Genomic DNA, 25,006 nt, shown 5'->3' on the forward strand with positions numbered 1-25,006 from the left:
ACTTATGAAATATTGTTTTACACTGCAATTAAATTGTTGCTCTTAACAATTTGATTGTTGGTTTGGTGTATATCGCTTATTTTGGAATCTCCCACTATGGTATGAGGGATCGGCCATTTGCTATGTAGAGAAATTGGATGAAAGTTCCCACAGGCAAATAGCCATTCAATGTATGTAATCCAATTTATGATAAATTATTTTGCTTCCACAGTTAGCACCTAACTTATAGGCTATGATGTTATCAGTGAAAACTCTCGGCTATAATCCATTACTAGCTGTTGCTATCCCATTAATTTTTCTGTTATTTCGGAATTCATTATTTCTTCTATTTGTTCAATAAAGTAAGTGCATTTTTTTATAACATTGTATTAATATTTATAATAAAATGAAAACCCTTATCCGCACCCCAATGGTGCATAGGGCACTGCGTCATATAAACGCAGTGTTATCTTGATCGTTTTTTTTTACACATGAATGAAAGGTGATCAGCCCTCCGCTTCAGGTACCAGTCTAGGGTAGTATTAAATAAATATTACAGTGCAAAAATCACTTATATTTATTTTACCCCCCTTGGGAATTGAACCTGGGACCTCCAGAACGGTAGCCGAACGTGCTGACCATTACACTACGGCGGCGGACAGTCACTCCATGCAGTATAGTACAGCTAGCGTTCAAACATAGTTTGTAAAAGTTCTATTTTAAATTGTAACGTTGCAAATAAAGTTGTGTGAATTAAAAAGACCCTTTTTAAAAAGCCAACTTATCACGACGTCGCAACAATAAAATTAATATTTACCCGTATTATTTAAATGTATGCATATACACCATTATTGCTCGTGAAATTATTTAACAAGTACCTTTATACCTTAAAGTACCTTTTCTACTCCTTTAAACGTAGGTAGAGCATGTACAATTTACGAAATACGGCTTTACCGGTACATCGGTAATAATATGAAGCAAATAACGGTTTACCTGTTAATAATGAAGGTGTTAATATTTTTTATTACATCAATTGCAATAAATTATTGCAGCCATTTGAAAAAAATGTATTCCGCCCTTCTGTACCTCTTTCAGTGCTAGAATAATTCATTTGACCACCTTTTTAAAAATATTTTATTTTGTGTGTAATATCAGACTAGCCGGTAATTAGTAATTTGGTAATATATTCATTGAAAACCGGTAAGTTATGCATAAGACGTAGGCAATCTCTATGGCGGAAGACCTCCCTATCCCCCGTTATCTTTACACTTCCTGAACTCCTGTTCGGTCCAATCCATTTTCAATCGAGATTTATTAATATCAAGATTTTTTTATTCATTTTATAATTTAGATAAAAACGAATATGGAAGTCTAGGGATTTATAGGGCCTACACCTGTCGTTGGATGATTTAAGTGATCACTTTATACACTGTAACAAATTCTACCCATGGTTGACATCCACACTTCTCAAACTTTGGGAGTTGTTAAATAACAACTGTTGGGAAAAAATCCACATTCAAAATGTTGCGAATAAAAATGTTTTAATTTAAGTTTTACTTAGCTAAATCCCTTTTTCTTCATATTTGCTGCATCAATTCATTGCAGTAACCCGTTCATCATATGGACAATTAAGGAAAATAAATAAGTTAAAAATATCGATCGCCCATATTGGTGCCCAAAAGCGGGTAATATTGTATTATGGAGTAATTCGTGAACGCCGATATGAACAATTTTATCGGCTTTTATATACGTTTTATGTCGATATAAATGTTCGTTTGAGTGGCGCTGATGGAGTACTTATCGATATATCGCGCACGCGATATTCGTGTACGAATTGCTTTCCGTCGCGTGTGTTGATTGATCGGTGTTTTCTGGTCAAGTTTTGCGGAAAAACTAGACCAACTTGGAAGCATCTGTTACAAATACCACCCCTTTCCCCTGAAGGTTTAGTCACATGGGTTTTGAACTAAGGTTAATTAGCATAAAAAGTAACCATCGAGGTCTGTAATTTTATAATTCTCCTTCTCCATTCATTGGTTATATCTGTTATTCTTCTTCTTCTTCAAACCCTCATCCGTACCCTATAGTGCATAGGGCACCGCATCATATAAAGGTAGTGTTGTCTTGATCGTTAACATATCAAGGAAGGGTGATCAGTCCAGGGCAACATTGAATAAATATCAGAGTGAAAAAATAACTTATATTTATTTGACCCCCCCTGGGAATCGAACTTGTCCGCCTCCGTAGTGTAACGGTCAGCACGCTTGGCTACCGCAATGGAGATCCCGGGATATCTTTTATATAAGTTGTAGTCAGTCCAATCTTTTTCTTTTGACGCTTCCCATCAAGGTAGCTGTTTTCCCGTCAACCAGTATTTTTGATACAAATAAAAAAATATTTTTAATCTAACGAGTGTAATAGAATAATAACTCCTCGTGTAAAGTAAGGGTAATATAACCGGTATGTTTGTATGCGCTCCATTCCCTCAGTGGTATTAACATATTTTCTTGGGAAAAACACGACTTTGATATTACATCATTTCTGAGCTTGTACGTACACTCGGAAAATTTGATCGTTTTCCCCAATATTCATACTAATCCTGAAGTTTAACCCTCGACCATCCTATTTAAGTAAAAACAAGCGTATATTATACATGTATACAATCATAAAATCATATGTATGTGTGTATAAATTGTATGTAAATATGTGTATATAAATATATTTTGTAAAATGTGCCCTCGGCACGGGAAAACTCGGTGACGGCATATAACCGTAATCTGTAATTTGTAAATATGTATATGATGATAATAAATAAAAATAAAAATAATAGCATTTCTTCATGATGATAAAATGAGTGGTGGGATTCAGCCAGTTCGCACCGGTTCGCTAGAACCATTGCCTAAAATTTTTAGAGTTCGTCGAACCGGTCTTTAACCCTTTGTTGTCAAACAATTTTCCGATTGAGATCGCGTATCGGAGATAAAAGAAGTCGCCTTAATATTAATAATGTAGCTAATTTAATGACGATTGATTTGATAGGTTTCAAAGCATGTAGACGACAACCAAAAGGCAATTTGGAAGTATTGAAATAAAACTGACTGATTTTTTTTAGTTATTTTCTTTAATGTACTGTGTTCATTATTTTTTTTTTTAGTTATTTCATGTAAGATGTAGATACCTACTTTATTACAGAGCTTGTATATATACATATAAATATATTATGATTTATGTTCTACAACATTGTTACATTATTTGAAATTGTCTTTTTAATCTGTACCTACTATTATAATTGGAGTGTTCTCAGTTGTTATGTGAATGTTCTGTTTATGTGCAGAATAAAAAACATATAAAAAAAAACAAAAAAAAGGGGGAGAAGGTAGTTTGTAGTACCTAAAGGGCGAACCGGTTCTTTAAATTTTTTAATCCCATCACTGGATAAACTATGTAATGTTGAAAGCAGTAAGCCTTTCAAAAGCTTTTTTTTTAAAGATGTATAAAAATACTTATACTAAAAATTGAAAACCAAACTTTGGTCAAAAAATAAAATACAAATGAGCTCATAAAGCCGTGACGTGAATAGTAGCATCGCATTCTCAATGTCTTAACAATTTTAGGACTTGTCTGGGAGTCTTGTGTGTTTTCATTTATTTGCAGTCTGGCACAGTAGACACGACTGGCGGGGTAACAAAAAGAGAGTATCAAAACGCGTCAGAATCGGCAATCGGCGACCATTCCACGATTCCGAGTCTTGAGTGAGTCGTTATCCTTTAAGTTTATAAACAGTGGCGGAATGTGAATTTCCAGGGAGAACTGCGCATAAATAATACATTCTCTTATACGGGGGGGTAGACTAAACCCCGCGTACGTACTACACTTTTCTGTAGACGCGAGGGTGGCCCCGAACCCTCCCCTAACTCCCGCCTGAACAGTGACCTCATTTCTAGCATCATCCCTCCAGGGGTGGAATTACATTATCATCCTGGTTTGGTGTTTTTGCATACGTTCTGATACTTAAATCCCAACTTGAATATACCGTTCACATCCTTCTAACCCTTATATCCGCACCCAATCGAGCATAGGGCACTGCAGCTTTCAAAAGCAGTGTTATCTTGTTCGTTACTTACATGAAGGCAAGGTGATCACTCCCGCGCTTCAGGGACCAGTCCAGGTTAATATTAAATAAATATTAGAGTGTAAAATCACGAATTCTTAGACAGTGCAATATAAATAACAGTTTTAATCAGAATAGTATCTGATGCTTACTATGCCTTGTTTGCAAGAATTTTAGCTAGATAAATTACTGTACATGGTCACGCGTTGCTGTGGCTGAATCTGGATAAATGGAATAGAAAGAAAAAAAATAACACACATTTGCATGTGTTGAATTTCACAATGCCTGTAGGTATACTAAATTTAAGTATCTGTCTATAAACACGCTGTCCGCCATGAGCAATGTTTAGTATTGTGTGTGGACTGTTATGTTGAACAGATTGCGCTGCCATTGAGGTAAAAAAAAAGTTTTACCTTTCAGGTAAAAAACATGCACTTATTCGAAGATAATTTAAGATTTTACACAAACTAACCATTACACTTTTATTTAAATAGATGCTTATGGATATATAGATACTAAATATATTTATTAATTAAAACAAAAATCCATCCACAAAGTGTTAAGTGTTATGTCGTTCACAATACAAAAATAAATAAATATTTTGTTTACTGTAAAAAGATGTAAATATCTATATGATGTCAATTAAGTGTAAGTAATATGTAGTTTGTATTAAATGTAATATAAGCTAACTAAAGAAATAAAAAAAATATATACAAATATATATATATATATATATATATATATATATATATATATATATATATATATATATATATATATATATATATATATATATATATATATATATATATATATATATATATATATATATATATATATATATATATATATATATACATATATATACATATATATATATATATACATATATATACATATATATATATATATATATATATATATATATATATATATATATATATATATATATATATATATATATATATATATATATATATATATATATATACATATATATATACATATATATAATTTTTTGTGTTATATTCGCACGTTTCAGACGCTTTTAAATACTACGGCTAAAAAATTTAAAACGTGAATACGTTAGTATAATGATTGTTTTATTAAGAGCACTTGATAACAATTTTAATTGGCCCTTGTAATCCGAACCACTCAGAACATCAAAATAAATCATTCCTCCAAGGGAAGGGTTGCGGTTTCAAAATAATTAAAGGCAATATAATTGGCGTATGAAAATTAATCTGATGCCTTATTTATAATACTGATGTTTGTTTTCCGAAAAAATATTTGCTGAATTTGAAGTATTATACACATTTTAATTATCACGATTACATACTTTGAAGTAGACGACAGCTTTATGTGGAAGATAATATTTAGTCATGCCTAGTGCGTAGTCAAAATTATTTATGTTACCATTATGCAACGACAGTAATATATACAGTATCTACTCAATGAATTAGGGCCACCCATTATTTTTTTGAATACTCTGAAATCTTTTGGATTATTACATTTATTTTACATAAATACTTTAAGTTTTTTATTGACATCTAATATCATGTATATTACCTTCAATAATATGTAAAATATACCTGGATTATTTAAGCGTTTACAAAATTTTAAACCCTTTTTCTGAGAAAGGTCCCTAATTAGCACAGGTAGACAGATAGTTGAAAGTTCAAAAAAAAGCCCTATCTCATTTATTAGTGAAGTTTCTTGAGTTCTGATTGTTGTTTTGTTCAGAGAGGTTATATAGTTATCGTGTCTTGTGAAAAAAACTTAATTTTTAATTTTAGTTCATAAAGTATAATTTTTTTTTGTAAACACAAGTGTTTTTTTTGAAAAGGACAAAATGGGAAAAAGTAAAGACATTTCTGAGGAAAAAAAGTCTAGTGTTATAGTGCTACTGAAATTAGGAATACTATCTAATAGAGAAATTTCAAAAAAAGAAAACGTTTCTCGTCAAACAGTGGACAAAATTTCAAAATCAATAAAAAATCAGTCACCCGCCACCAGCAATCAGCGAAAGAACTGTCGTAAGATTAGAAAAACAACACCGAGGACTGATCAAAAAATCGTTCAAAGTGCCTTAGAAAACCGAAGTGCATCAGCAAAAACATTAAAAATAAAATTGGAAGAAGAGGGTATAAATATATCGGTATCAACACTGAGGCGACGTCTTTACGAAGTAAATCTGAAATGCAGGCGCCCTGTAAAAGTACCAAAATTGACACCACGAATGGAAGCGGATCGATTAAAATGGGCCAGGCTACATCGAAATTACTCGGTAGATGATTGGAAAAAGGTATTTATTTAAATTGAATTTTCAACATATCATTTTAGTCAATAAACTTATATATTTGAATTAAACTTAAATTTTCATTATTTTTCAGGTCATCTTTAGTGATGAGTGCCGGTTAGAAGCCGTGACAGAGAGCCGTCGATTCGTCAGGAGAACACCAATGGAACGTTACAATGAGGCCTGTGTGGTTAAAGTTATCAAACACCCCCCTGCAACAATGATATGGTCATGTATTATTAACAATTTACCTGGGCCGTTGTTTTTCGTGGAAGGAACAATGAACCAAAATTCCTATAAGCAGGTCCTCGAACGAATTTTATTGCCCTTCTACCATACACTCGACCCAACAGAAGGTCCATACACCTTCATGCAGGATGGGGCACCTTGCCACCGGGCTAAATCAATAATAAAAATTTTGTCTAACAAAAATCTGCCTTTGCTCCCCTGGCCTGGAAATTCTCCGGACCTTAATCCTATAGAAAACGTATGGAGCATGTTAAAAAATAAGGTATACTCATTCCCAAATCCGACAGTAGACTGTCTAAAAAAAAAATTAAAAAAATTAGGTCAGAAGACGAAGAAATAAAAAACACGATAAAACAGTGCATTTTAAGTATGCCAAAAAGAATTGAGGCAGTTATTTCTGCCAAAGGTGGAAATAATAAATACTAACTATATTTATATGAAAATATATGCATAATTTAAGCGTAATAAAGTGTTCTTGTGTAAATAAAATTCAATGTTGTTTAATTCAAGGTTTTCTCTGAGTTATTCCTGTTTGAATTGAGAAATTGCGCGAAATTCTGCGTGGCCCTAATTCATTGAGTAGATACTGTATAATGAAATAACCCGCGAAATGCCTATCTAGGGACTTCCCCGTATGCACTAAAAAGTAGAAAAGTATGTAAAGGGCGGGAAAACGTTTTTTTAACTCACGTGTACGATGTAATTCATACGTTGCTTCATGTGCGAGTTCGCGGCAGTATCTATGGTTGATTTGAGTTAGCTTTTTATTTAGCATAGACCCTTTTATTTCCAAATGTACCCGAATTATTTTTCATATGGAGTCTGAAAACATGATTTTCAATTTATACAAAGCTTATAAATTGATTGATTTTATTCACAACACAATCCTTGTTCACATATCTGGGTTTCTCCACCCAGAAGTATTTTTTTCATTTTTAGACATATCAACATAGACTTTGAAGAATATGGAACACTGGGTATTTACAGGGCTTACGACCTATCATAGGCTGGTTTGATTGATCACTTTACACACGTGCAACGTTCACCTTTGTTTATCTTTTTTCTCTTCTCAGGAAACAAGACGCGTTACTGTGGATATTTCTGCGAATACTAAATATAGAACTTCGATGTTTACAATTTTAGAAGAGCGTTACGAAATCATTGTCTGGGGGGACAGAATTTTGAGCCCAACGAAATGGGTCAAGTCATATTTTTTCGTGACGTTTGACTGTTAAGATCACTATCGCGGCATTAACGATAATTATACCGAATTTTCATAATTTTTACAGATTTTAACCAATACTATTTCTAAGCACGTATTATAATTAAAACCCCCCGCAGTGCGAAGGTTGGCTTGCGTGAGGTATCGGGTTCGAAACGCGACTCGGTTTACATAATTATTAGCCGAAAAATATCGTTACTTTAAAATATGTTATTTTAAGTTATTGGCAAATAAATCAAGTTAACATTTTTTCGCGAAATACGTTCATACGTTCATATAAAAAACAAGCGAGTCAGATTTTGGTTCCTTGATGGCGTCGCGGCCTTCGGTTCCGAAGCCCCGAGTTCAAATCTCGATTCTTCTTTCTAGGTTGGTAAGATTCATATTAGTTTTTAAAAATCTGCAAAAATACAATTTATAATGTGTAGAGATATAAAAATATGAAAACGATTTTCTTCTTCTTGAGACAATAAATAGTTGCATATTTTTTTTGCCGTCTTAACATAAATGGCGAATAATATGAAAGTCTAGGGATTAACAGAGCTTACGACCTGTCATAGGTTGGTTGAATGATCAGTCGACACACGTGTAACATTCATCATTCTACCCATGATTGACAACCACACTTGTCAAATTTTGGAAGTCTTTCATATATGATCAATCTTATGACATTCCACGATTGAGATTAAAACAGCCATCTATGATTATATTTAAAAAGTTTATATTTAGCAGACACCCTTTTTTGCATGTTAGCCCGGATTATTTTGATGTACATAATTTTTATGAGAAACTCAGATTTGTTAACTAGTATTTATTTGGACACTCTTAAAATATTGTGAAAGTTACATAAATGTTTAAAATAATGATTTTTGTATTACATGCAATTGTACAATTTTTATTATAAAGTGGTTTTAACTAACCGTTTAATAGTTAAAATTCTTTAATATGGTGATACTCTAACAATATTTTCATTCTTCATGCTTTCTGACATCTCATCATACAGTTCCCGATGATTTCCTGGATCAGACGTTGAATGAGCTACAAAACTTTTCTTGTTTCAAATTATTACATCTCATTTTTCTATCTCCCTCCTCTTTTCCCTTTGAATACAAGTTGCATTATTATTCACCCCCCATGACTATACCTGTAAAACATGTTAGTGTTAGTCGTTGCCGTGAAATTTTCGTTTCTCCAACGCCACCTTCTCGAAGGTGTTTCTCCTAATAATGCTGTCTTCATTTATTTATGTATATAATGCTCTTAGCGTTATGTTAAGTGCATCTTATTAAAACATGACGTGGCTTTCTAGTATTATTTATTGATAAGGAGTGATACAGCAAATGCACGTCATTATCGTTGACGCGTTAGAAACTAATTCATATCAATCTTTGTAATAATCATGTTATTTTATGATGAAGAGTAAATAAATACATTCCTTTGACCATTGTTTGGTAGACTTTTCCCCAAATATAGGGTTCACGCATTCGTCGAATCCTGTGTGTAACTGATATCAATAGTAAGGTATAGGAAAAGTAATGGATCATTCTCATGGTGTGTTATTATTAGCTAATAAATTAATATGAAAAATCACAAGACTATCGGTAACATTTTTATTGAAATCTGTTGAGAAGTAAGGGAGATATGAAGGTTTAAACTCAAGATATTTAAAAAAAAACGGAAAACGGACACCGCCATACGTCATCAAATTTTACGTCATCGAGTGTGTTATGGGGCGTATCCCTTTGTGTGCCTGCTAGATAGAGCTGTAATAGTAGTAGTGTGGATTCGTTTCTGTGACGTCATGAGTTACTAACTTACGAAAACAATGTTTTAACGAAAGCGAATTTTGCAAATGAAAATTATGAATGAAACTATTGATTATATCGTCTGTTATAAACACAAAACGACTCTTAAACAATCCATTGTAGGTTGAGTATGTTAAATTAGATTTTCTTCCTAGTGATAATACCCTGAGATGGTATGGGCACATAGGATGTAGAGAACCTAAAAATATTGTAAACCAGGCGATTGCAATAGATCTTCCTGAAAGACGTCTAGAAGAAGACCAAAAAATTCATGGATGCTACAGAATGATAACATGATTCGAAGGTATGACCTAGGTAACGTTGAATATGATAAAATGACCTACAACGTGACTAGGAGGAGGGCTGGCCCTAACAGTCAACAAATACGATAAGTTGGGATGAAGCAAGGAAGAAGAAGAAGAAGTAAATACATTCCTTTATGTTCCAGAATGAATATTTGCAGAAACATAAATATTTTCGGTCTTCATATAAATTTCATAAATAATATTAATTCAAATAAATCAAATTTAATGGGAATATTTCTTAAAAAAATCTCAGTAGCAAAATTTTATACTCTTACAAATTTGAATACCCTATCGTGTCATTGTAGAATTTTGTAAGCAGTGATTAATGGTTATAGACAAATTATGGTTATTATATATTATTATTGTAATATACATAGTTGATATAGGCTAATATTAGAGCTTATATAAACGTTACTGCATAATATATACATTTATCCTCGTTTAATAAAAATAACCTACTGTCGCATCTGCACTAACTGTCGCAACTGTAATTTTTGCTCTGATTTGTCAAGCTTTAAAAACAAACAAATATCAATATGATTCTTAAAATTAATATATGCTTCGTTCATTTTACATCGATAAGAATCTGAAGTATTTCAAATATAACGGCGTGATGGTAGTAGTAGTAGTAGTAGTAGTAGTAGTACAAACTTAAATTTAAATCGTATACATTAACAAAAATATAAAATAAGCAAGAATACTATTGCAAAAAGTGTAGAAGAATCCAACTTCGGAAAACTCCTTCAGACACACGGAATGAATGTGAGATGCATGAATGTGGAAGAGGCGAAGATTGTTTGCGAACACAGATTTGTGTGGCGTTCTATTCTGTCTGTCTACCCCTAGCGGGAAGCGACGTGATGATTAGTTAGTGAAAAATGTTATATTAATTTTTTTACATCTCATCAAAGATGAAGAAGAATATGGAAGTCTGGGCATTTACGGGGTTGACCACCGTTATAGGCTGGTTTAAGTGATCACTTTACACACGTGTAACATTCACCAATTCTACCCATTATTAACAACCACACTACTCAAATTCTTGGAAGTTCTATATATCGCTCACTCCTTTCAAGAACGTCATAAATCAAAATACTTGACTTTTCAGGAGAACGTTCTTAAACTTTTAAAATATAATACAATGTATTAAAAATAAATATCAAGCCACTTACTGAACTTTTTACTTTGAAACAAATCTTTTTAGGTAAAACCTGAAGGTTTTTTCTCCATTTGAAAAATATTTAGTATATTTAAAAAAATAATTAAACAATACCTTTTCTTCAAAATGCAAAAACAATACATTCTGCCCTGTAGCGGGTAAATATTAAGTTAAAAATATGGCTCTTTTGCTGGGATATAGTACATTTTCTGGGCATTCCGAATACATGCACAACTGAAAATTGACGATTTTTGATTTATGACGTTCTTGAAAGGAGTGAGCGATATATGAACCAATTTTAATATCTTTGGATTACATTTGTAGTCGAGCTTACTATCTGGCATCATTTGATTTTCCCTAAAATAATATTTCGGATGCTGTCAATTTGAAATATTCACAAATGAAGATTTTTTGTTGTATTTGCAATATTGGTGCTGGGAAACAGAAAATAGAAATAAAAAATAAGTGCCTTTCCGTTAAGTGTTTTATTTTTCTAGCGGAACTTGTCATGATTGAGTTCGTCAAATTACTTCTGTCGTGTGCCAAAAAAATTATTTATTCAAAGGAATAACCGGCTGTCAGTTTTTCATTTTATCATTTTATTTACATGATTTACGGGTTACACATTAGAAACCCATTAAAACGTATTAATTTTGATTTATTTCACTCTCGCGACAACTTAATATCGTCGTGTACTCAAAAATACTAGACCATAGAGACGGGTAAAATAGGATACGGCCGCCGGATAAGTGATTACATTTCTGACCCATTTGCTCTGTCTTATTGCTCGATTCCCGAGGACAGGATGGAAGCTTTGGAAAATGATTTTCTACCACTTCACAATAAGGGAATAGATGTTTCTTATCACAACACTGTATAAAGGCAACTAGCCGCAACTCAAGTTGCGGCTGTTTGGCGCAACACGGCTCAAAGCATTCTTTATAACTGTCCTCTATCACAGTGCTCTACAACCTTTTCTCACATATTATTTATTTATTGACTTGGCGTTTAATTTGTAGAACTCCACTTTAATTTACGTATTAATTTTAAATCAAACACAGATTTTTTGAGTCTACTAAGTTGTATTTTATTAACAAAAAACACATAAAAAATTATATTGTGACACGTCATACTAAAGGTCTTCCTAGTATTCCGCGGTACACCAAAAGCTGAAGTATATAGACCATTGAAAAATTATTTAATTGCAGTAAGTATTACCTGCTTCGTAGTGTAATGGTCAGCACGCTTAGCTACCGTTCTGGAGGTCCCGGGGTCGATTGCCAGGGGGGGGGGGTAAAATAAAAATAAATGATTTTTTCAGTCTAATATTTATTCAGTACTACCCTGGCCTAGTACCCGAAGCGGAGGGCTAATCACCGTTCCTTCACGTGTTAACCATCAAGATAACACTGCGTTTATATGATGCAGTGCCCTATGCACCATTGGGATATATCCTACATTTTGAAAAACAGACAATACTTACTATGAAAAATAATTTGTCGTCGTGTATCAAATACACAATGAAAAATTGTAAAATGTCAAATACAATGAATTTGATCGCGACACACCTGTATCCGGCTCACGGCACGCCGGTTGCGGAGCACTGCTCTATCATATCTAATCACAGATATTCATCCGAGATATTCATCATCCATGTTTTGGCATAAAACATTACTTTAAGTCAAATATAAACTCGTTTATCTCAAAACTACTGTTTTTAACTTGCGGCTATTTGCCTTTGCACATTAGAACAGTGATCACACGTTGCGCTGACTCGACCCTTCGGATGAGGGTGTTGTTTTCTTTACGTATTTTTATCCCCGTGAATCAACGTATGGCTCCCGTCATTTTGTTTCTCGCCCCGTCGTTATTTATGTTTTCCCCGCGCGTCTGCAGTCAGTAGTCACAGTTATCTCTCTCCCCCGAGTTGTGTTTTCTCTTCACACGTAGCGCTCCGTATCAATATTGTATGTTTCATTTCGAAATTAAGTTTTGCGGAATACCGAATTTGTGATTTCAGCCATCCGTATGTATTGCCCGGCTGTGTGAACAATTCCGTTCGGTTGGAAAATTGATGGAACTGCCTCCAATTAGTGGCGGAGTGAAATATGCTTTGACGTTTATTAGTTCCTATTATGCAATATAATAGCGAGTAAATGATTATTTTTCGTGAATATTAATGTCTTATTCAAAGTATGCATGAATACGGCTAGCGATTTTGTAACTTTATCATAGTATTAAAGTACCCCGATTATCTATATATGTGAATAAAAATGTAAATGTTCGTTTGTTAAAAATCCTAAATCTCCTAAAGTCATTAAAAAAATAATGCCTTAAAATTTTGACACAAAACGTTGCACTAAAATATGCGCATGTCTATTTAAATAAAAATGTTACAGATAATAGATATTGTTTTCTAAATTCAAAGTTTTTTTCTTCCGAAATGGCAGAGGAATCTGTTGAATGTAAAAGCAACCGACGCAATCCTAAAAAACACTCAAGGCGTACAGCGTGCTTCTTGGCAGCTGCCGTCTCTTTGAATTTTCAATGATTTCGATTTCATTGTTTGATAGATTTTTCACATTTCATTGCTTCCCAAGTATTCTGAAATTGTACATATTAGAAATGTGTGTTTTCTTTTTTTTTTCATTTTTATTTGACCAGACTGAGCTACAGAAATGCACAAACAAGTACACCTAGTAATGTATAAAAACATGCGCAATCCATTAAACTGTACATCTAGTAATGTATAAAAACATGCGCAATCCATTAAAATGTACATCTAGTTATGTATAATAATATGCGCAATCCATTAAACTGTGCATCTAGTCATGTATAAAAATATGCGCAATCCATTAAACTGTACATCTAGTTATGTATAAAAATATGCGCAATTCAATTAAACTAGAAAGTTTTTTATTGATTTTCGCGACGAAACCTTAAACCACCCTCCCGCATGACCGATATGTCGTGTTACGCGTGCCAAAATATATGTGTAATTTTATCCAGAATACATTGTTGAGTCGTCACCAAGTTGTACATGGACTACCTGGAAAGTATAGTTGTGGAGATGAAAAACTACAATGAAGGAGGATAAACGTCGGAACCGGAAATTGTAGAACAACTATGACCAATATTTACGGAGCTAAAGTGTAGTGGAGTGGAGCGGCTGAACGCTGCTCTACCCTCTTTTTTTTCTCCCACATAATGCATACTGGAAAGCACTATAGTAAGAGTGTAAGAATCCCTTACCTTGCATTTATAAGCAGGGTGCAAAAAAATACATTGTTCAAACTCATTACATGGATTTCCGGAATTAAATATAGCATCATATCATCATATGAATGGAGGAATTTTCATCACACGTTTATTCGTATTTAGCGTAATTAAGCTTCCCATTGTTTCGTATACCGAACTACAATACAAGTATTGTGTAATTTAATGAAACCGAAAGACCACCGCCCCCCGTTCACCTGCTAATGTCATTTGCCGCCATCATCTGGCTTTATGCCCCATATAAAAAGTCCATTTCGTGGCCGCATTACGTAATTAGAAGCCGGGATAGGTACATTAGCTAATGAAGAGGTCTAATAATTGTGTAACGGCCGCTTGAAGGGGATTGATTATCCATTTATTCGGGCGGTACCGTGGAACGCCCTCCCCTGACCTCGGGCCCGACTGAAATTGCGATGCTGTTCGCTAGTTTACGAATCAACCCCCCAGGGTGTTCGCGCTCGATAAAGTGAAGTGTACTTACAGGTTGCATCACGTGTGAATAATGATATTTTAAAATATCAGTTAAAGAAATATCAAAATGGCAATTAAGGCTGAGATCTCAAACCATTTCAAAAGTTCAAAGACAGAACCGAACGGCAGCGCTAGGAGCTTGACGTGCCTTTTTTTTAAAACAATATTTATTGAAATTTGACTTTTTTTTAGAATACGTATTAAAAAATATTTTATCATTTTTTAACTTCTTACCTTTCGATAACTGTTTTTTTTTTTCAAAACCATGTATTTTTTTCGAAGAAAAACTTTTTTTTCAATACTAAAATGGTAATATTTCACGTAATTGAATTTCAAGCAAAAAATTCAATTACGTTAAATATTACCTGGGTTTAAAAACAAATAGACTTTCATGAATATTACAATAATTGTTTTGCCTTTTTTTACTTTAGCAATAAATTGACAATTTACATCCAAATATCTTCTTCGTCTTCTTCATGTGCCTTGTCGGGTTTCCCCGTCATCGACTATCACCCTAGAGTATGTATCACCTAGAGTATGTGTCCTTGTCTTGGGCAGCTCTAAACAGCACTTTATCTTCCCGATTCCCGTCCGATCTCGTGTATTCCGGAGCCAGGAGATCTGCCTTCTGCCCACACCTCGTCGACCCACTATTTTTCCTTTTATGATTATACACAAATGTACCTGTCATATTTTTTTATCTATTCATGAAAACCCATTTTTAGTATCATATTTTATTTTGATGACGAAATTAATAAATTAATATTTTAACCCTTAGCACTCACTCGAAAGTTTTTTTTGTATGTTTACACCGCCAACTCAATAAAATTCCCTACCTTAATACTATTTAATTTACAATATGATTCTCTTTAAATTATATCGAAAAATATTTTTTCACAACTATTGAGAAATGAGACATTATTTTCTTGCTCTCATAGCGGCGGCACTCAAGTAATAAGGCAAACCATGCATGCCACCTCTATGGCGGCACTAGCGCGCTAAGGGCTAAAATATCATCACTTACGCGTGATGCAACCGACGCGTTTTCTTTAGACGGAGCGTATATCCCCCGTTCCAAATTGAACTCGTAGAGAATTGAAAATATGTTAGTAGATCTCCAGTATGTAACGCGGAGAAACAAAACATGACAACTAAATTAAACATTTTCCCGAGAGAGTTTGACTTGGAGCATTGAGATTTTTGATTCCTCTTAGTATTCATGGAGTCGCGGCGCCGATGCCGCATTTCGAAATTATTCAGCCTCCGCGCTAGGGGCGCTGAATGAGCGAGCCTTCGGAAATGGCCTCTTATTCACTCCAACCACGTATATATTTATTTATTTCTTTTAAAACATATTACGTACATATCGCTCGCTCCTTTCAACAACGTCACATATCAAAAATCGAAAATTTTCAGTTGTGTATGATTTCGGAATACCCAGAAAATGTACTATATCCCAGCAAAAGCGGCATATTTTTAACTTAATATTTACCCGCTACAGGGCAGAAAGTGTTTTTTTTTGTATTTTGGAGAAAAGGTATTGTTAAATTTTTTTTGGTACTAAATATTTTTTAAATGGAGGAAAAACATTCAGGTTTTGCCTAAAAAGATCTGTTGCACAGTAAAAAGTTCAATAAGTGGCTTGATATTTATTTGAAATACATTTCATATTTTTAAACCTTAAAACTGATCTCCTGAAAAATCAAGTTTTTTTTTTTAATCAAGGAATTTACCATGTAAAATTTAAACAAAAAAATAATAAAACACTTGTATTAGTCCACTTCATTTATGTAAACACGGCTAGTTTCGAGAACATCTATAGTTCTCGAAATATATATGTTTGGGTATAGGCAATATATTGTTAGGACCTAACTCCAAACTAAGTTGTGTTTTATCGGCTCCACATGTATTTCGTCATGTCCTCGTGTATCGCGCTAATACGTGTGTTCATCACGATGGCAGACGGGACGGGTGTCACGTAATACAAGATATAACGTGTTTATTCCTTCATCTTCATCCGCCGGACGTCGAGGATACGACGAGGTTATGTGTGACTTGTAAACAAAATGACTCACGAATTTAATATCATTTTGATTTGTTGCCCCAGGAACTACGCATGGTTTACGAACATACGTTTTGTTCTCTGTTACAATATGTTTTTATATATGTAAATACTTAATATGTTTTTTTTGTGATTTGGCAATAAGATTTTCAATATGATGCAAACCTGCATGATATAATACCTATTCAACTTGAAAGTATCCTTATATATTAACATTTCCCATACGTTAGTTGATCTGTAAATATATATCTAACAATTCTTACTTGACTAACAAGTGAAACAAGTGGTCGGAACCGTGTATTGGTCAAAAAAATGTGAGTGTTTATTTATTGAAAATCTTAAATTTTACGTTATTCACCGATTGTTTTGAAATTTTGACACAACGTCGCATTCAAATACGCGCGTTTTTTATGTTTACTCTCTTATACACAAGTTTTTTCTGTGACAGGTAAAAACTGTTTTTAACATTTTTGCACGCAATGGCAGCGCCATCTGTTGAACGTAAAACAACAGCACAATCCTTAACGTTGCTCATGGTGGACAGCATGCTTCTTTACAGCTGGTATCACACGGCATTTTTCAATGTTTTAGAATGTATTACATTTTCATTGGTTCGTTAGCAATACAACTGTGAAATGATACTCGAACATATTGCGAATGTGTGTTTTTTGTTTTCTTTCGTTTCCTTTTAACCTTTCTGAGCCACAGCAGCGCGTGGCTGGATACAGCTAGTTTAATATTATGATACATAATTATTTGATCTTTTTCCATATTTTGATGCATTTTGTAGAAATTAACGTAGCCTTCTTTTCGATCCTAATATTTTATTTCATTATAACGATTCCAATGATTGTAAGGTGCGAAGAAAGTGAAAGCATTTGCTAGTTAATTTTTATTTTAATAACTAGCTTTTTTTCATTCTAATACCCTCTACTGTAAAGTTTTTTTTTTAAAATTTAACGACTAAAGTTTAGTTTTTTTTCAGATTCATAAAGCGTTGCCAATTATGTGTAGTATCATACCTATACTTATAAAGTCGTTACGGTAGGTACTGAAATATTAAATTATTGTATTTGTTGATTTTAGTAAGTTTTGTATCATTTTATATTGATTCGTTTATTAAACCCTAATTACGAAGTGAACGCGAATGCGATACAATTAGGTACCAGCCCAGCGTGTCTGTGTTGTTTTGTTCGTTAAATACTCTATTGGCGGTAAATATTTACCCGGGCGGAGTGTTAGCGCATAATAAAGGGATACCGCTCACCTTACGCAAACATTTGGTGGATTTTTTAAATGAAAAATATGGGTCGCCGTAGCGCGTTCTGAGCTTTAACCCGTTCAATGTCATGATGCGATATGGGCATCATCTATAAGGTCTTGTAAATGTGTCCATCAAAGTGCCTTCCTCCCGCTGTGTTTTTCCTCAGTGCGCAAGTTCCGCTTGCTCTGCATCCAATAGGTTAATTCCAATCACTAATGGCTGTCATTAAATTCAATTGCTCCAATTACGTATGCTTTTCACTGGGGACGTACACATGTTCTATTATACACGACGTACTCGTATGGTACATGTCCCCTCACCCATTCAATTTGATAGTCGCGTTAAAAGTGTATCGTCACCGCTGTATCTTCTTCATCTAATACATTGGTTCTCAAAGTGGACCCCCTGGCACCTTCAGGGTGCCCTGGATAGAGCTGAGGGGGTAATTCTGGCCCTGGGAGAGAAGGCCACGAGGGCCGCAAAGGGCCATGAAGTGCTGAAATTTACAACCTTATACAATTTTGGAAATTTGTTATTACAAGACGTATATACATACGTATCTAACTTGTTACATACCAAATGTTTTTGATGAAAATCACATTAAAAATAAACATCATCTATAATTTTGTGACGTTTTAAATCATTAAGCTGTGTATTCCAGACGAATTGTTTGATAGACGTCTCACGCTTCGATTGGCTACAACGACTGCTATGGGCGAAGTGATCTTACCAGGTCGCAACCAGTGTACTAAATTTGGCGTGCCTTCCTTTGCTGTTGCTTTTGCGGGATCGATAGAGTGCAATGCTCTTCCACCAGTAGTTAGAAATAGTGAGAATGAGATGATATTTAGAAAAAAAAATAAAAACACATTTGTTTGATAAATCATTTCCACCATCTTTTTTCCCCCAATTCATTCACTGTGAAGTTTCCTCAGGTAGTATTTTACGAAAATGGCGCTATATAAATTATCCAAATTTATTATTATAACACATGAATCGATCCGCTTATCTTATTTATTTAAGTAAATACATACATAATTATTAATAAATAATTTCACTACGTTTTTCTGTTTTTATTTCATTTTAAATAAATCCAGGGGGGGCTTGTGTAATTTCGTATCGGGTCGAATAAGTTTGGGAACCTATGATCTAATACAATGTAACGGGGGCTTGTGTAATTTCGTATCGGGTCGAATAAGTTTGGGAACCTATGATCTAATACAATGTAACGGTATATTCGGTTTGCGGACCAGGCAGCTCGCACGTCTTGACGACTCTTTGATCAGTAACTGTGTTGATAACTTTCTACGTATGAATGCTGATCTCGAAGGTTCTTTAAAGCAGCTCGCACTGATAATTACCGTCCAATTAAAACGGTAGTAAAATTCAATCGAGCCGATGGCTAATCAAATATAAAAAAAGATAATTAAGTCGGTAAAGCATACGGTAACGCCACATCATACATCCATTACGACTCATGACCAAGGCGGAGCACTTTTTGATTGCTGACAAATTAACTTAATAAACACTCTCATATGTCAAAATGTTATCTGGAATCAAAGGTGAATATATCTTGTTGATCACGTTGTTAACTTCGGATAATGTAACGAATCCGAAACACGCAACGTCAGTGCTGAAAAGGTACCATGTCGTGTTTCGTAGAAAAATATTTCATTAATTTTTCCTATTAAAATTTCTATTAAAATACGTCAATTTACTTTACTTTGTTTCTCTTCAGTACTTAAACAGATTACGTGGTGATGTATTGACTATTTCAAGCGCTTATATTCAATTATCGCCGGTTATTTTGCGTTTTTTTTTTACGTACGCTTGATAAACATTTAAAAATATATTTTATCACGAATTTACTGTAGGCGTGATGGTACAAAATGCTCGACATTTTTATAGCTCAATAAATTAATTTATGCAGGTGTAAAGTATTCACCTCGTATGTTTATACTGTGATATAAATTATATATAATCAGCAGTAATAATTTTGTGCACTTCCACACCTTTAAAATGTGACGTATTTAAATGCTGACTTTTTTCTTCCTCATAAAAAAATATTATGCTTTGATTTCGTCCGAAATCAAATACTTATGCACCTAGTTTTGGTTTTCGATTTGGATAAAATATGCATAATATGTTCATTTGTATGCGTGTTTTAATTATTATAGTATTCCCATTTCCGTTTTTTTCTCAAAGGCGAATTGTAAATGTTTTGATAAACTCGACTTGATTAATTTGTGAATCATAATTGTTTGATGTGAACACGTTTATTCCGTGCCAAGGAATCATTTTTATAAGCCTGTTGCGTTTGCAACAAAGCCGTTAAAGGTAGCGAAATTTTTCTTGTTCTACGTGTTAAACTGATGGAGTTTTATAAATAAAATTCTCCGGAAATTACATTTAAATTTTCAAGGCTCTTTTTTTAAATCTCGACTGGGTTGGACGCGAAGTGAATCTCCACGTTTTTGTTTCATAATTTAATTTCCGATCCTCGCGATAAAGGAAATGTAAATGATTCATTACTTATTCGAAGCTGGGAAGTGAATAATAGATTGCGCGATTAATTTCGAGACGTCGCTTCCGAGGGACGACAAGGCGAACATGATAATAAAGGACTCGAGAAGACGGTGTCCCGCCTATAGCCCCTTCTCGGCGTCCAGTGTCCGCGGTCACTCCATTACTGCATTACTCCGCCTCGCCTCTGGCCTCCCGGTAGTTCGCCTATCCTACCGCGGCCAACCGGTGTTTGTTCCCGGATAAAATTGAAAGTGAAAAAACCGGACTTTCGATTTTCTTCACCGTCGCGTATACGCAGTGTCCAGTTTACTGTGTTGTCTCGTTTATTTTTACACGAGGAAGTCATCGGGCAGTGCGCTCGTCTAGAAGCAGAATCAGTTTAGTATTCGGTTAATCTCTATCGCGGTACATTGTTCCTATCTCGGTATCCGGCGTATTTGCACGCGTCGTATTTAGTTCGGAGTGTTGTATTGATAAGTATTATTACATTATTCGGTATACTATCAAGTACAAATATTTGATTGTAGGCACATAGTAGTCCGCGGTAATCACTGATCGGATTAGGTATGCGAAGATAATTTAATATTGCCGCGTTGAAACGTGGTCAAGTGGGCTGTCGCTGGTGATTGCAATCACTTGGAGAGCCACCGCATGAATCATGCCAACGGACGCCATTTTCGTTTTAATCTAATAAAAACAGTACACCGTTTGTACTGTGGTGATAGTGCTGTGATACAAGTGTTCAGTGCATGTGGGCTAACTTTAAAGTGCTTTCAGCTTAATCCTGAAATGGTGCATCTCTGTAATCGGGGAGTAGTTAACACTCACTTTGTATAATAACAATTCGAGATTGTAGCAGCGCACCGATAAAAAGTAACCTTACTATCGGAAGTTTACTGATTTCCTGACTTGTGCGTTGACATAGTACGTATTTAATTGTATTTTCTTTGTTTCATTTTTTCATTACGCCTTATTAGCATCATCGTTACACAATTTTACCCTTTTTTTGAAATTCCAATAATAATAAAATCGCATTGCTTTCCTCGTGAAAGAACACTTTATATTCTTCGACACAAGATATCGTTCTTTATTAATTCAATTTTTCTTTAAGCGGCCTAATTATGGAATGATTACTTCTCCTCGTCAAACACTACCATCTATTCTTAGAACGTTAACTCTCCGTCATATCACTCCTTTCTTAATTCTTCTTCCTCTCCCCACTTAGTTCTTTACCCGATACTACGTCCTGTCTTAATCGTTCCTCAATTTCCAGTATCACAAATATAATAATAATAATAAAACCCTTATCCGCACCTCAATGGTGCATAGGGCACTGCGTAATATAAACGCAGTGTTATCTTGATCGTTTACACATGAAGGAAAGGTGATCAGCCCTCTGCTTCAGGTACCAGTCCAGGGTAATATTGTATAAATATCACTCATTTATTTTTACCCCCCCCTGGGAATCGAACCCGGGACCTCCAGAACGGTAGCCGAGCGTGCTGACCATTACACTACGGAGGCGGACATAATAAATATTGTAATTATTAAAAAATTCCTTCTGTAACTCCTCATAACTTATGTTTTCGCTTTTACTTAGATGATGTACAAGCCTTACCTTCCCCTCTAATTTCAAATAATTTCTTTTTAAATAAATTTATAACTTATACTCGTAACTCGTTGATTTCAATAATGATTGTATAATGCATTTTAATATGATCGATGCGAGTCTTGTTCTTATTCATAGCTCATTGCGCGTCTTTATTTCACCACTAAAGATTGTACTTAGGCAATGGATGATTGTAATAAATACGTCCGTAATACGTTTTATTGTTTTACGTGATGGATTGTTTATAGGCCATAATACTGCAAGGAATATAAACAGATTCAATATTGATTTGACAAATCGACGGGAAAGGTTGAATGTGTCATGGATTTTAGTACACACTTAATAATCATAAATGTAATAAAAATATATGAAATCTCTGTATTTTTTTCATTTACTGCACGTTTTGATGCGATGGTGAACGTCTAAGCCACGTAATAAAATTAGTTACTCGACTATAAAAAGTGTGCTAATTTCGACCGAAAATTCCTTAGGGGCGGATTTCAGTACAGGGTAGTATCATTCCCGTTCGAGCAAAAGTAATTAAGTGCAAAAACATGGTTTTAAGATTTTCTGCTTTGATAATTTCATATCGTCGTATTTTATTATTTTGAGACGTTTCGGTTTTTGTTTCTTGTAAGATAATTTACACTTTTCGAACATAAATAAGTCCTAATCTTTTAACGACATCTACAGGTATATCTCAACTAATTGGAGCTACCTTTATTCTTTTCCGATTCTTCTCAATTAATAATATACTGTACCTACGTTTTTATTTGATATAGTCTTAGTGCAAACAGACAATGGAAACCATATCAAATACATACATAAATTGAAGACTAAATAACAAGAATCGGATAAAACGAGAGTAGTTGTAATTAATAATAATAAATTGAATTTAAGCTCAGAAAAGTATAGTTAAAATCAATTGCTCTAATTCACGATTTCTATAATTTAGTGACTTCTGCCAGACTTCTTTTTCCGAATCTAACTCTATATTCAAGCATTCATTTTTTACAGGTATTGATTTCTACCTGAACATGTACGATTGCATAGATTTTTTCTATACAAGACCTAAATATAAAATGGATTTCGACCGACTAAACTAAAAAGATTTAATAATAAAGGTTGATTTCTGTCTTTAATCTTTTTAAGTTTAGTCGGTCGAAATCCATCCTATATTTAGGTCTTGTATCGTAAAAATCTATGAAATTTTTATGAGTTAAATAAAAAAAAAATCTTTGTATTTCTTTGGAGGGTGATTGATATAAATCCAGATTTTCGATACTCCAACTTTGTTGCGTCATTGCCGCCATCGCCGCATTATGCCTATAGAAGGGAGGGAATCTTTTATTATTGTGTTATCTCGATAGTATGATAATTCAATATCACCCCCCTTTTCAGTTCCAAAACGAAAACTTGTAGAAAATACAATTTCTTACAAGTTTGGCTATTACAATTTTCAACATAATGTTCAAAATATGCATAATTCAAGATGGCGGCTAACGAATAGGTCTAAAAAATGGATTTAGACCATTAACGCTCCCCTTAACGATTACAAAATAATTTCTGTATTCAATAAACGCCATTCGAATGTACATAGCGACTGGACTAATTTATTATGTAAATCGAAGGTTGCTTTAATCTTTACTGTAATTTATCATGTTCTTTTTACAAATTCGTCTTTTAACGGCTCAATGAACAGCGAAACCCTTTCATTAATTCATAATTTTCTGTTAGCTTCCATTAAATGAGGCAAGTATTCCCCTGACTGGTGAGCTTAGCCGAACCAACCACTGATGGGAGGGAAATTATTAGAAAATCTGACTCAACTACCGAATTTACAAAGCCTTCTTTTGTAACGGTTACAGCCGATTACTCGCGTATTGATTAATTAATCTTCGACCTTTCAATCCTCAAACTATTTAATATCTCATTTACTACTCGCCACTGGGTGAAAAGGTTTTCATCTAAAAATTAGCAGCATTAGTAAAAAAAAATCTTTATAATTTATAATACAAATCTGCCGATAACATTTTCGAATATTTTTGTCATATCATGTACCGTTTTAACTTCGTTCTATTGGTCTAGCTACACTTTTTTTGGTCAGTATCGGCAAATAGTTAAAAATGAGAAAATCGTTATTTTAATTTTATACAAACGTCTACGTCTACATCTACTTTTGACTAATCTGCGACTGTACTTGAGCGAACTATTTTAAAATGTCATTGGCATAACTGCCCTTACCTCGACTGTTATAACTAGATAAACGAACGGACTCAAATATGTAGGTAACTTCAGATATGTATTTTCTATTTCAATAATTAAAATTTACTATGTAAGATTCACTAATTTATTATTATTAATATCTATCAATGCTCGATTGAGGATTAAATTAAATTAATTTATTTTTGTTACAACTGATTCTACATGGTAGAAGAATCTAAGTTTGTTAATTGCGTTACTAAATTTTTGTACTTGAATGTGTGTAACTGTTTTATTACGTCACAGTTTGACGATGCCTTCGCAAGGTGAAACCGCTGTTACCTAATAAGTAAATTGAGTAAAATCTTCAACGATTTTTCATTTTTATTAATGATAATAATTCAGATATCTTCTTAAAGTATTTTGTCCACATTCAGACTAACCTGGTAGTATTTTAATTTGTTTTA

General features: G+C 33.8%; 1 protein-coding gene across 7 annotated transcripts in view; it reads left to right on the top strand.

Moving 5' to 3' along the window:
• Efa6 (Exchange factor for Arf 6) overlaps nt 1-25,006 on the top strand; it is a 130,070-nt gene that overhangs the window by 48,431 nt on the left and 56,633 nt on the right. The window lies entirely within an intron of this gene.

Source organism: Brachycentrus maculatus, unplaced genomic scaffold (genome assembly GCF_059751285.1).
Source record: "Brachycentrus maculatus isolate JH-2025_06_01 unplaced genomic scaffold, ASM5975128v1 h1tg000362l, whole genome shotgun sequence".
NCBI classification, from domain to species: Eukaryota; Metazoa; Arthropoda; class Insecta; order Trichoptera; family Brachycentridae; genus Brachycentrus; species Brachycentrus maculatus.